Source organism: Octodon degus, unplaced genomic scaffold (assembly GCF_000260255.1).
Source record: "Octodon degus isolate 3935 unplaced genomic scaffold, OctDeg1.0 scaffold00007, whole genome shotgun sequence".
NCBI classification, from domain to species: Eukaryota; Metazoa; Chordata; class Mammalia; order Rodentia; family Octodontidae; genus Octodon; species Octodon degus.
Genome location: NW_004524583.1, coordinates 30,051,125 through 30,064,732, shown reverse-complemented (window position 1 = coordinate 30,064,732; position 13,608 = coordinate 30,051,125). Strand labels below are relative to the sequence as shown.

At 44.1% G+C, this 13,608-nt stretch overlaps 1 protein-coding gene and 1 pseudogene across 5 annotated transcripts in view; one reads left to right on the top strand and one right to left on the bottom strand.

Moving 5' to 3' along the window:
• Positions 1 to 13,608, bottom strand: part of Sipa1l1 (signal induced proliferation associated 1 like 1) — a 367,745-nt gene that overhangs the window by 212,293 nt on the left and 141,844 nt on the right. The gene's annotated exons all lie outside the window — the stretch shown is intronic.
• LOC111811989 overlaps positions 1 to 13,608 on the top strand; it is a 111,743-nt pseudogene that overhangs the window by 3,961 nt on the left and 94,174 nt on the right.

Below are 13,608 nucleotides of genomic sequence, written 5' to 3'. Positions count from 1 at the left end.
TGAGGGGCATTCCTCAGGGCGGTGGTCTGTGGCGCTGAGGGGCATTCGTCAGGGCGGCGGGTCTGTGGTGCTGAGGGGCATTCCTCAGGGCGGCGGGTCTGTGGCGCTGAGGGGCATTCATCAGGGCGGCGGGTCTGTGGCGTTGAGGGGCATTCCTCAGGGCACGGCAGCAGTTATAAATGTGGGTAGAACATATTAAGAAAGGTAGAAAACACGTGAAGTAAAAGCGGACCAAGGAGGAGGATCCATCGATAACTGCAGACTGCACCACCACACTCTCACTGACACAACAACCACACAGAAATCCGCACGAGGTTAAGGACCCATACTGACCTGACATCAACAGGAAGCTTCCAACGCACGACACAGCACTTACTGCGTCACAAACAAGCCTCAAAACTCAGGATCCATACATGAAATTATGTTTGCTACTATAACAAACAATATTTGGGGATTAAATAATAACTTCTAAACAACCCACAAATCAAAAAAATAAAAATTACAAGCAAAATTAAGAAATGTTGTAGACCTGAATTAAAACAGAAATAAAACATTTCATAGTTTATGGGATGGAGGTATAGCAGTGATTAGGATTTTCTTGCTTAAAATATAAGCCTAAATTAAAAAATATATGACAACACATATCCACTTCAAGTAACTTAAGAGCAAACTAAACCTTTAAAAAAGCAAAAAAGGAAATTAACTAAAATTTAGAGCAAAAATTAGTAGAATTTAAAACAAAAAAAAAAAGATAATGAGCAGTAAATAATCAAAGCTAGCTCTTTGAAAATATCAAAGTTACCAACCTTTATTTAAAGTGACCAAGAAACAGAGAAAATTAGCCTAAATAACCCTAAATGCCAAACACTGCAATGAAAGACAAAAATTTAACTACTGATTTTAAGAAAAAGATTGTAAGAAAGCCTGAAAAACTATCCCACGGTCTCAGTCCATTTTCTGCTGCGAGTAACCCAGTACCAAAGACTGGGAAAGCCCTAAAGAAGTAACAGTTTGCTGGGGCTCCGGCTGCTGGCCCCAGGCGGAGGCCACGTGGCCTGAGGCAGCACAGGGCACACGGAGGCAGGCGGGGCACTGACGCGCGTGTGGTGTGCCTGCTCTCCCTCCCTCTTCTGCAGCGGCAGCAGCATTCAGCCACGGGCACCAGCCTCATGCCCCACCTAAGCCCCGTTACCTCTCTAAGTACCACAGCAGCTTAGCCAGTGTGCGCGCAACACCTGCGAACCAGGCTCAGCCGGCTGAGGGAGACTGCAAGCTGGAGCCGGAGGGGCAATCCCTGTGAGACCCCATCTCATAAAATTAATCAGTAGGACTGGAGACATAGCTCGGTGTGAGGGCCCTGCCCCGGGTCTGATGTCTAGCATCCATCAATCAATCAATCAAAGAGCCCCCTTCTTACTGCCTCACGACGGGGATTAAACTGCAACATGATTTCAGAGGATACAAATCAAACCACAGTGCTACCAGATTAGATAAAATGAAATCAACAAATTCATACAAGACATAAATAACCAATACTGACTCAAGCAAAGGAAAATCTGAATAGGCCTATAAAAAGAAATTGAACTAGTAATTAAAATCTTCCCAAAAGGAAATCACAGACCCAGATGGCTCTCGCTATGGAATGCCATCATGATTAAAAACAAAACAATGCAATCCTTCATAAACTGTTCCAGAAAATAGGAATATATATATGTATACACACACACACACACACATGCATGCACAACCAATAATTTCCTTTCAGAAACACACACTTAAAAATGCTCAGTGAAACCAATCCAGTCACACATAAAAAGGATTAAAAAAAAGAGGTGGCCAAATAGCTCAGCAGATTAAAGTGCCTGCAAGTAGGCACAGGGGCGGGGGTTCAATCCGCGCGCCTGTAATCCCAGCTCCTGGGAGGCTGTAAACAGGAGGATCACTACAAGTCTGATTTAGTAGTGAGACCTTGAACACCCTGTAGACCCTTCCCTAAAATATTAAAAAAAAAAAAAGAAAGAAAGAAAGAAAGAAAGAAAAGAAAAAGAAAGGCTTAAAAACTATGACCAAATCATCCCAGGAATGCATGTCTAGTTTAACTTTGGATAATCAGTTATGACATTTGAAAAACAGTTAGTTTAATGCAATATGCTAAAAAGGGTGTAAGGCCACATGATCACAATAACATGAGCAGAAAAAACACTCAGCAAAACCCACTACAGCTCAAGTTTTAAAGAACAAAACCAAGCCCTCACCAAAGAGGGCCTCAATGGAACTTCCCCCCCGTGGCCAGCGGCATCTCTCTGAGACCTACAACTAGCATCACACTCAGTGATGAGTGACTGAAAACATTTGCTCTACCAACAGCAACAGTGCAGAGATATCCACTCTCGGCATTTCCGTTCAACATTCTGGGAGCTGGTAGCAAAAAGCAAACCAAGCTGGGCAAGCCCATGGGCCTAGGTGCCTGGAAGGCTGCAGCAAGTGTGAGGCCTGTCTGTGCAGCTCAAGCCCTGTGTCCAAATACAATGAAGAGGTCGGGGGACACAGCTCAGTGGCAGAGTGTGTGTGTGTGTGTGTGTGTGTGTGTGTGTGTGTAGCATGTTCAAGGCCTTAGAAAACCTCAGCACCATCACACACACACACACACACACACACACACACACACACACGGCTCCCAAGCTGCAAAAGAAAATATAACTGACAGACATTCAAATCTCAATTTGACAGACTGTCAATACCTATACAAACACTACTTACGTTTAAAACAAGAGTTGATATATCTTTTGTATCATAAATATTAAGTACAGATTTCCCCTCTCTGGCCTGTCTGTCAACATTATCAGTGACCATACTATACAAAGCTCTTCCACAAGAACTAGCCAACAAGAAGTTGAATATGTTGATGTAAAGAAATAAAAGAAATATTTGCTGAATTTAAACATATTAATCTTAAAATGCCTTACCACATTCTCCAAGAAGACACATTTTAATTTATACTAATATAGCTGAATAAAATTACACAGAATTTATAAAGCAGCTTCTCTCCTGAAAGAATATACGTAACCTCTGATACACTGTCTTAACCAGAAGCAATAATCCGTGTTCCATCGCGAGCTCTATCATCTGCTGCGTGCTGCGTGCTCTCACAGGGTGCTACTCTGTGCAAGCCCCCCCTTCTTTCTGCCTGTCTTTCCTCCTTTCCTTTCTCTCTGTCAATACCAGGCCCTTAGAGAGACACAAAGAAAGTCCTCCCAGTCACCCTGCTCAATCAACTTAATTATTTCACTTGCTCCTAGGAATCATATAAACAAACAGTAAATTTGTGTTTTTCACAAACATAACACCTTCCCAAGTGGCTATTTAATAGCTATTTCTGAGAGAGGATTAACAGCAGGTACTCTGCTCCGTGGACCAGAATTAAATTGGAAAATGAGAACAGTAAGAAAGGAGATGACGGACTGTGCCTTACGAGACGACAAAACGTGACACAGGAAAATGGCATTTCCTTCCTTAAAGAGAAGACAGACTTTACAAGTAGATCGAAAGCATCTTCCAGACCCCTTCGCGGACCAATCAGTAACCAAAGGCAGACGCAAAAGCACAGCTCAGCACTGACTGCAACTCCTGATCGCAAGAGCCAATACTACACGGGTTCCCTCAAATATTTCCTCAAGACAGGCTTCTGCCTACAACACTTCTAGACTACTACAGAGCTAAGTAAGGCAAAAGCCTGGCGCTTCAACTGTGAAGCAGAACAGAGATCATTTCTAATACCACTAACTACATCCTACAACAAAACTGCTACCCACCCCAAGAGACGTTCACATTACTACAGTCCTGTCAAAGTCTTTCATTTATCTTAAATAAAAGAACATGGTGGAAATGTGCCACCAAGCTCCACCTTGTCTCTTCTTCCTCTTCTAATAAAGCACCATGTTGATCCTTTACACTGTGAGAAAATCATGCTGAAAATCAAAACTTCTAAATGACACTGTACAGATACCATCTTCCTAAGTCTCTTCTGCTCACTTCCCAACCCACACCCACTGCTTGCTGCCCAATCCTGTCTGCAGCTGCCACCAGGCTTCCAGCATGAAAACGAATGAATAAATGAGCAAGTCAATACACCACTGTTTTCAGCCTCTGGGTAATAATCCAAAAATCTTCCCAACTTTTAAGACACACATATTCTAAAGTAAATGAGAATAACAGGTAAATTCTCATATTTCCAAATAATTTCACTGATTCTTGCTACTCCTACTTTCTTGTTTTTATTTTATTTTTACATAAGACAGGTGTCACCGCATACCCTTAGCACACGCAAAACCCTGGGATTGACTCCCACTACTAAAAACCAATTAACTAGTCCCCCGGCCCTTAATTCTGCTGGGTGAGTGGCATCACACTGCTTCCAGAGACTCACTCCAGCTTCTGCGTGTATGCTGATTTGTGTGACCATTCATTTCATTCTCGTCTCTTACCAGAGTGTCATGGTTTGTGTCTAGGTGTCCCTGCAAAGCCTCGTGCAGTCATGGGCTGGGCTTCCAGAGTTTGTGACTGATTCCCGGTGCAGTGCTGGGATTACCCTGGGGCGGGCAGCCTGAATGCAACGTAAGGATGGGAGAGAGCTGCTGCTGCTCCCTCCTTCTTGCTCTTGCTGTTTTGCTGTTTTCTGCCACCACAAACTGCTGCCCTCTGCCATGCTCCACTCTGCCTTGGAGCCAGGCGAGTATGGACTGAAACCTCCACAAACTGTGAGCTACATAAACCTTTCCTTCCTTAATTTTGGGTGTCAGATATTTTGTCCCAGCAATGAGAGAAAAGAAACAAAGACAAAAAGGGTTTCAGAAAATGCCTAACACATTGAAGGGGCTCAAGTTAAAAAAGATCACCACCGATGGGAATTACTGTAATTTAAACTATACTGAACTCACATCAAAAAAAAAAAAAAAAAAAAAAAACAGAGTAAAAAGAAACCCCACAAATTGGGAAAACATTTTAGTCAAGTGTCTCTCAAAAACTTCTACCTAGAACATTTAAAAATTCAGGCCCCCAAAATTCATTGACTCAATCAAAAAAGGGCATCTGAGATGAAATACTTCTCAGATAAAGAAATATAAATGATTGATAAATACATGAAAAAATGCTCATCAACAGTTATTCAAGAAATGCAAATTAAAACAACACAGATTCCATCTCACTCCAGAAAGAGTGGCTACCATCAGGAAATCAACCACAAAGCGCCTGCTTAGGCAGATGCAGGGGCCAGGAGTTCACTCCCCAGGCCTGCCGTGCCAGCCCCGCCCCCAGGGTGGTTCGCACCTGTAACCCAGCATTTGGGAGGCTGTGAGCAGGAGGATCACTACAAGGCTGATCTACGCAGTGAGACCTTGTACACCCTATCCTAAATACAAAAAATAAAAGGAAATCAACCAATAAAAAATGCTGGAAAGGCTGTGGGGGGAAAAGGAACTCTTCTTCATCATTAGTGGCAACGAACTTGAACAACCATTGTGGAAATCAGCATGGAGATTCCTCAGAAAACTATGATTAAAGCTTCCATTCAACCCAGCTAGTCCCCCTCGGAGTATTTTTCTAGAAGAACTGAAAATACTGTATCACAGCGATGTATGCACACCCACGCTTATAGCAACGCAATCTGACAGAGCTAAATCTTGGAAACAATCCAAGTGCCCATCACTGAGGAATGGGTAAAAAAAGATGTGGTATTTTATATAATGGGGTATTATTTGGCTATAAAGAAAGATAAAACTCAAGGCTTTTATAGGTAAGCAGATGCAAGCAGAGACCATACTCATAAGTGAAATAAATCAGACCTACGTATGTAAATACTGTATTGTCTCCTGAGTGTAAGAATCTGTAAGAGTAAATAAAATCTGAAAGGTACAATAGATACCGTGAAAAGGAAACTACTCAAAAGGAAGTAACATCTGGGATGAGGGAAAGGAAAAAAGGGAGGATTTTTTTTTTTTTTTTTTTTTAGTGAGCAGAATATATTTATTGAGGGGAAAAAAAGTTCCTGTCCAAGAGACAGGGACAGGAGGGGGGACCCTAGCGGGGTGGGGGGGAGAGAGAAAGAGACAGACAGACACACAGGAGAGAGAAGAGAAGAGAGAGCATGGGAGCTGCTAGTTTCTACTGGTTTACTGAAAGGAACAATTTCTGCTTACTAAGTTTTGACCAGTTCTGTATGATCTCGTCACGTGAACAACTACTTGAAAGAGAACAATATGCAATGTCACAGCCATTGTTGAATTCGTATCATCTTGTTCTTTCCAATTCTGTGTTGTTTCTGTTTTTTTCATTATTTTTTATGCTTTAAAATAAAATTTTAAAAAATGGGGGGCTGGACAGATAGCTCAGCAGTCTAGGTGCCTTGCTGGCAAGCACAAGGACCTGGGTTCCATCCCCTTTCTGCATGCTGTGCTGGCCCCGAAACCCCAGGTGAACCAGGCGTGGCGGTGCAGGCCTATGATCCCAGCACCGGGAAAGCTGAAACAGGAGGACCACCGAGGCTGAGCTGCATGGCACGACCCTGTACCAAATAAATGAATAAAAAATTCTCTCTCTCTCTCCTCTCTCTCCCCCCTCTCTCCCCCTCTCTCCCCCTCTCTCTTACACACACACACTAGCCTTCAAAAGAAACTTCTCAATTACTACAATACCATGGACAATAAATCCTCTTATAAACAAAATACATGTAAAAACGCCCGTTTTCTCTTTTGAAAAAATACTGAGCTTCATGTGAAAAAATAAATGAGACAGACACAGTGGGGTCACAAACAATATATAATCTGTATTGCTGCAAGTAGCAAAAAGATAATCTTAAACAGTAACATTATTAAAAAGTATCAGCCTCAAACTACTGAACACAGGTGTTGATTAAGATGATAATCATTAATGCTATTGCAAGGTGCAATAGCACGCACCTGCTGTCCCCAGCTGAGGCTCAGGCAGGGCGGTTCCAAGTTCTAGGTCAGCCTCAGCATCTTAGCACAACCCACTACACCAAAAAAAAAAAAAAAAGTGTTAAGGATATGGCGCAGTGTGAAGGCCTTGGGTTGGCTGCCCAGTACAAAAGACTACAAGAAGGATGGTGTCCGGAAATAAATACAGATTTGCCACACACTTACTTTGTATTTCTAAATCATGAAGAAAAACTACTGTCCTTCAGGGTTTTGTTTTGTTCTATTCAATTAGGTCCAAATAATTCAAATGGGGCAGGACAGAAACTGACCCACAACCTTCACACTAAGCTACCTCCCAGCCTTTTTTTGTGGCTAGCTCAGCCTGCCCTGAGGATGGGGCTGGAGCGGCACATGGAACCGTGGTCCCTGCGCTTGCCTAAGTTTGCCTAAGCAGATGCTTTAGACAACAGAGCTATCTCACCGGGCCCCATTTTTACTCAGTGCAATAGGGTCTCACTAAGTCATTAAGTTGTCTGGTGGGACTTGAACTTCTGGTCCTCCTGCCTTGGCCTTCTGAAGTCCGGGGTCACAGGCACACATCTCCAATACCAGCTCAAGCGCTTGTCTCACCTTTAGAAAAAATTTTAGGTAATAAATCAAATTATCAATTATGTGCTCAAACATGTTTGTTTCTCTGGTAATTAAAAAGTTCCCAATATACTTCTCCCAATCCCAAATCTGCCCTACTACATTTTCTGTTGAATACATACAGGAACATCCAATGTGGATAGGACAAGTGTGGCTTCAAAGAGTCACTCCGTACTTTGGTAAGTAACTGTTCACTCACATAAATGAACAATGGTACGTTATGTGACTTCACAAACTAACCTCCAGCCCTGGGCGGGAGCTGCCAACAGTCTTACCTCCTCATCTTCGGGATTAACCACATTTATACTGTTTCTTGAGAAAACGTGAAGACTATGTCAACACAATAGTTTTAATACCTTAAAATTAACCTAAGAGATCTTTTTCCATGCTGATTAACTGTTCCTAGGTGAACCAGAAAATATGTGGCAAAATTAGTGCAAACAAATGTTCTATTTCAGAACCAATAAGCCCATCTTGCCATGAATCTACTGGAACCAACAAATACAGAGACAATGAACAGTGTACAGTGCCAAGCCCAGGTCCCAAACTACGAGCACTTGCCAGGGAGATGGCTCAGTAGGATAAGTGCTTCCCTGGCAAGCACAAGGGCCTGAGTTCAATCCCCAGTTCCGCCAGAAGAAAAAAAAGAGACTCCAAACTACAAGCACTTGGTGACAGCTATCCTCCAGTGTTCACTGTCTTCCAGAGTCTAAGACAGAGCTCTGTGATCAGAAGAATTAGCCCAGAAGACCCCCAACCCCAAATCCATAAGAGGTCAGCTCTTTAAAGGCAATGTCTATTTTTAGTAATAAAAGTTGAGTTCTGAATTTGACCTACAGCTACATTATCATCAGATGAGGAATGTCCGGCAGACTCTCGTCCAGCCAGAGAAAGGTCCAAGCAGAGCTCATTTTATAGACAGCAGACAAAGGCTTCTCTTAGCAACTGTGTCCATCACGGAGCAAAGAGCAGCAGCTGCGGGCCACCCGCACCGAGGGCTCTGGAGGCCACTTCCTCACGGAGCTGCCACAGGCGGGCCATTCTTCGCGCCCAGACGGCCCAGGAAATGCAATTCCCGACTCTCAGCACAGCACGAGAACTGCCAGCGCATCTTCAAGGGCGCGCCCAGCACGCAGACACCACCGCAAAGACGCCACCTGCAGAAGTGCGATGTTCTCAGAAAGTCCGAGTTCACAGCGCCACGCGGCCCACAGTGATTGCACTGACCACTGTGAGAGTTTTCTTTTGAACTTTGCGTTCAGAAAGACGAAAATTAAAGAATAGCATGAATCTCTTATAATATCTGTTAAACAGCTATGACATGGATTGAAGATAATTCTGGAAAGTTTGATCATCTTTGGATTTCAAAAGCTTCAAAGCACTGAGAATGTTTACAATTTTTAAACAATCATACTTCAAGGACACCACAGCAGTATAAAGTTGGCACTTACTCCTAGGAAGGAGTAGGTGGTTTACCATGCTGCTTGGGAAATTATATCTTACTGATTTTAATACCCACATTAGAAAAATTACCACCATGACAGAGGTGAAAAACAGAAATACATCTCTAGAAGAATGTCTAAATATGGAAATATGGAAGCACTTATTTCTATAAGCCAAAACAGCAATGATTTAATAAAGCACACTTAAACAAAGCACTAATAATCAGTATTGATGATAAAAACACCAGACACACCCATGCATATGTGTCATCGCTATGCTTGTCCTTTCTGATCATACTATTCTGGCCCACCCCAAGAGCCCCAAAACCTGTGATTCAGGGAGGAGACCACTGCCAAATAGTTTATTTTCTAGGTGTCTAAAGTCTGGCTTAAGAATAAAACATCTTCAAGTGCAGCAGTATGTCCTGTAATCTCAGCTAGGAGGAAGGCCGAGGCAGGAGAATTATTACATGTTCAAGTCCAGCTTGGGCAAACAGTAAAATCCTCAACATAAAAACCTGGGTATACAGGTCTGTGGTAGAACTCCCACAGGTTTGCTTTCCAGTAACACACATACACATGCACACAAATTCCCACAGGCATAAAGTCAAAAACAATAACCAATGTTCCGTAAACTGGACTTAAGCGATAATATAGTTAATATCAGTAACACAACTTTCTGCAGCTCTTACATGTCTTACAGTAACACAGATGTGCCCAACCCACAGGCTGCACGCGGGATACGCCTGCCACACCACGGAAGGGCAAAGCAGCACGCGCACCCCCGCCACACCCTCTTCCCACATTCACGAACACTCGATGTGCTGAAGGCGGCCTGTTACTGTCTATTATCCATCTCCTCTAGTTTCCCAGCTGCCTCCGTCCTTGTCTAGGTAACACATAACTTAACTACCTTGCATACACTTTGCAGCTGAGTGAGTCCACACGACTAAGGTCGATCTGGCCAATGAGGAAGAAGCATGTGTGTATTTACATAACTAAGCAACAGAGAGGCTGCTTCAGGGAACTGACTGCTCAGTTCACCCAGCCTTACGGATGCACGCCCGAAGCTCAGAAGGCAAGTCTGAGCAGTATTTCTAGTGTTACCATGTGCAGGGAATCAGTGGTCAAAGATCCTGGAGCTCCAGGGGCACACAACAGCCAGTGATGTGCTTTGCTGTCACTAGCAGCACTCTGATGCCTCAAATGTGTGAATATAAACAAGTTTATAAAATCTTAGAATAAAACACAGCTTAAGTAACAGCACTCGCTTTCCACAAAGAGAACTTAAGTTCTTAAGGAAGAAACAAAGCGAAAGAATCGAGCTCTTCTTCTCTGTTCAGATTCCTAATCCACTGCTTAAGCACGTACACACTGAGGCTTAGAGGTCTGTGTGTATCCGTCTTCCTCCCTACCCTGGAAAAACTCTGAGGCAAGGACTACTGCTGTTCACTTCTGCACTTCCAGAACCCAGCAAGGCAGCAGACATGCAAACGTCACATGGACGACTGGAAGCAAATGAACACTGAGCTCCCAGGAGTTTTCCCGTGACAATCTGCAGCTCTGAAACATGCCCAGCATCTGCATGAGCCTGGTGCGTCCAGCATAAACTACAGCCCTCGCTCCCTGCTGAGGCACTGCTCGGCATCGTGCCATTCACCTCCTAGGACTGCGCCTTACTGTCTCTTGCGCCAAAGGGTGGAGCGGGATGAAGCGGCACTAGCATGCGCCAGTCCTCTCGCTCCTCTCCCCGCACACCCACCCACCCCACTCATCACACACCCACTAGGCACCTACTACACACTGCACGTCGTGCAGAAATGCTGCACATGGCTCTCACAGAGCACAGCAGCTGACCTCAAGGAATTTATCATAAAGGAAAAGCAAGAGATTATTACAGCGCACCACCGGGGAAAAAAAAAAAAAAAGATGATGATGACAGAAAATACACACTTCCTTGTGAGACAGGCTTGCTCTGGAGGGCTGTGCACAGGCCTCCACCGCACTCACGCCACATCATCAGCGCTGGGCTTTCTCTCTGAGATACCACAGCAGAGGCCAAGGAACACCCTATACCAGTACGAACCAACCCACATAGCAAGTAGGAGGCAACAGGATGGGGAGGAAAGGCTGCAGAGGTGAAAGCTGAAGGATCGACACAATTTTTCTTTTTTGTTTAATTTTTTTGTTGTTTTTGCTTTCTTTATTCTTTTTTGCAGAACCGGGGATTGAACTCAGGCCCTTTCGCTTGCCAGGGAAGCGCTTATTCCACTGAGCCATCTCCCCAGCCCCTCGACACAATTTTCTGACATTGAAGAGGACCCACAGAACTTAGCATGCAGACAACTCACCAGGTAAAGGCCAGAATCAGGCAAGACCATGGCACTGAGCCCAGTGAGCACAGCGTCTACCTGGTGGTGCACGCACAGATGCCATGCATGCGTTACCAGAGGATCCACCCATTCATAACATCTGAAAAAACACAGTACATCATTTCTGCCCCACCCCTTGCAAGTACAAATGTGAATTTTTGGATCCTCTTGACAACTAACATTAGTGAACCTTTATGTAATTCATTAATTTATTTTACCCAGAAGGACAGTTTCTAGCAACATTAAGGGTACTGATCCCTGCCAAACACAATGTTACATCAGTCTTTAAACAACATGCGGCTACCTTTACAACTGAGACAGATGGAAAACAGAGCCACCATGGTCAAAGGAAATGGGTCCTCAGGCGAGGTTTCCGGACCCCGCTTTTTGTGCTAAAATCAAGAATAAACCCTTCAGCCCTTCACTCTGAGGCCGCAATCCCCTCCTGGACTTGCCAGCTGCTCTCTTGCAGCGTATTAACGAGCCCCTGCCTTTCCTATGTCCCTTGCACATTGATAAATGCTTTCTATCACTTGTGGCACCAGCCTCTCACACGCCCTGTCTTGTGATACATGCCCCCCCACTAGGGATCAAACTAGGCAGGGCCTCGCACTTGCCAGGGAGGGGCGTATGTCGCTGAGCTGTCTCCCAGGCCCTCACATACCATGTATTACACAGCAAAATTCATGTAAGTGCACTGGGAAAATATTTGCCCAAAGCCAAGCTATTTCTTTAAAATATCTCTACACATTTCCTTCTAAGTTTTGAAAAGATGGTGAGGCAGATTCATGACTTACAAAATAAATTTTGTATTCTATGGCAGTGTGTCAGCTTTTCAAATGTTATTTCCACTCTTCTATTCGTAGGAAAAACAAGACTTCATTTGGGTTGGCAATGTGTGCACTTAAACACCACACTTGAGCGTCCGTTGAAGACAGCAGTGGCCAAAGAGCCTCAAGTGGAAGTCAGTGGGTGGAGATTCCAAAAGGTCCCTTGGCCTCTTTTCCTTCCTGCCTCTGGCAGACATCTTGGCTGGAGCTCCAACAGAACCCTGTGGTTTTGAGGACAAAGGCCTCACAGGAGGGATGCTCACAGCCAGAAAATACTGGCTGCTTCCTAGAAGCTGGATGAACCACCATCCCTAAATGGTGTCCCAATAGACATTTCATGCGAGAACATCAAACTCCGTGTAATCAGACACCTGTTTCTCCTAATTCAAACATCACTGCAGATACCAGAGAATATTTAAAGCACACAAGGTCAAATTTGGCAAAAAGCAAATTTGAAATACAGGGGCTGGGGAGATGGCTCAGTGGAATAAGCGCTTCCCTGGCAAGCACAAGGGTCTGAGTTCAATCCCCAGTTCCGCCAAAAAAAAAAAAAAAAAAAAAAATTGAAATACATTGATAGCATTAAAATATTTCATGCTTCACTATCTTTTTTAAATGTATTCAGTACAGGGTCTACAGGGTCTTACTATACAGATTGGGCTCATAGTGCACACCACCATGCCCAGTCTCAATTGCTGTCACGGTGCACGCAGGGCCAGTACAGCACGCCTGGGGATCAAACCGCCAGTCCTTAGGCAGACACTTGAATCAGCTGAGCTATGTGGCCAGCCCATGATTCACTATCTTTAAAGTCACATTTATGATTAAACATCCTTTGAAGTCAAAATCAATGTTTTCCAGTGTTTTCTATGGGCACAAACATACCTAGTTCTTAAAACATCTGCCTATCCTGGGCTCTTGCACTAGGGAGGTTGGGAGAGGCTTGATCAAATAAAAAAACAAAACCCTAAAGTAGACACACTCTCCCGTTGCCACAGCCCACTATGAAGGAATCACAGACATTCTGTCATCTCATCTTCAAAGGCAGTTACTGCACAGCAACACAGCCGATCCCAGGAGATACACAGCTTACTGGATTTCTGTGGAAAGGGATGGTACCCCTCCCCCGTCTGCCTCTGTAACAGCTGAAGGGCCATGAACAATGGTCTATGCCTAACAAATATAATGACCTAGACACACAACGGGGTAAGAGAAGGAGATTCCCATTTTTGAGTAGAATCAGACATGTAATGTAGAATTACTGTTGTATTTAAAATACAAGAACAGGGGCTGGTGAGATGGCTCAGTGGTCTAAAGCACCTACTTAGAACAAGCTTAGCAAAGCACAGGGACCGCGGTTCAATCCCCCAGCACCACATGCCAG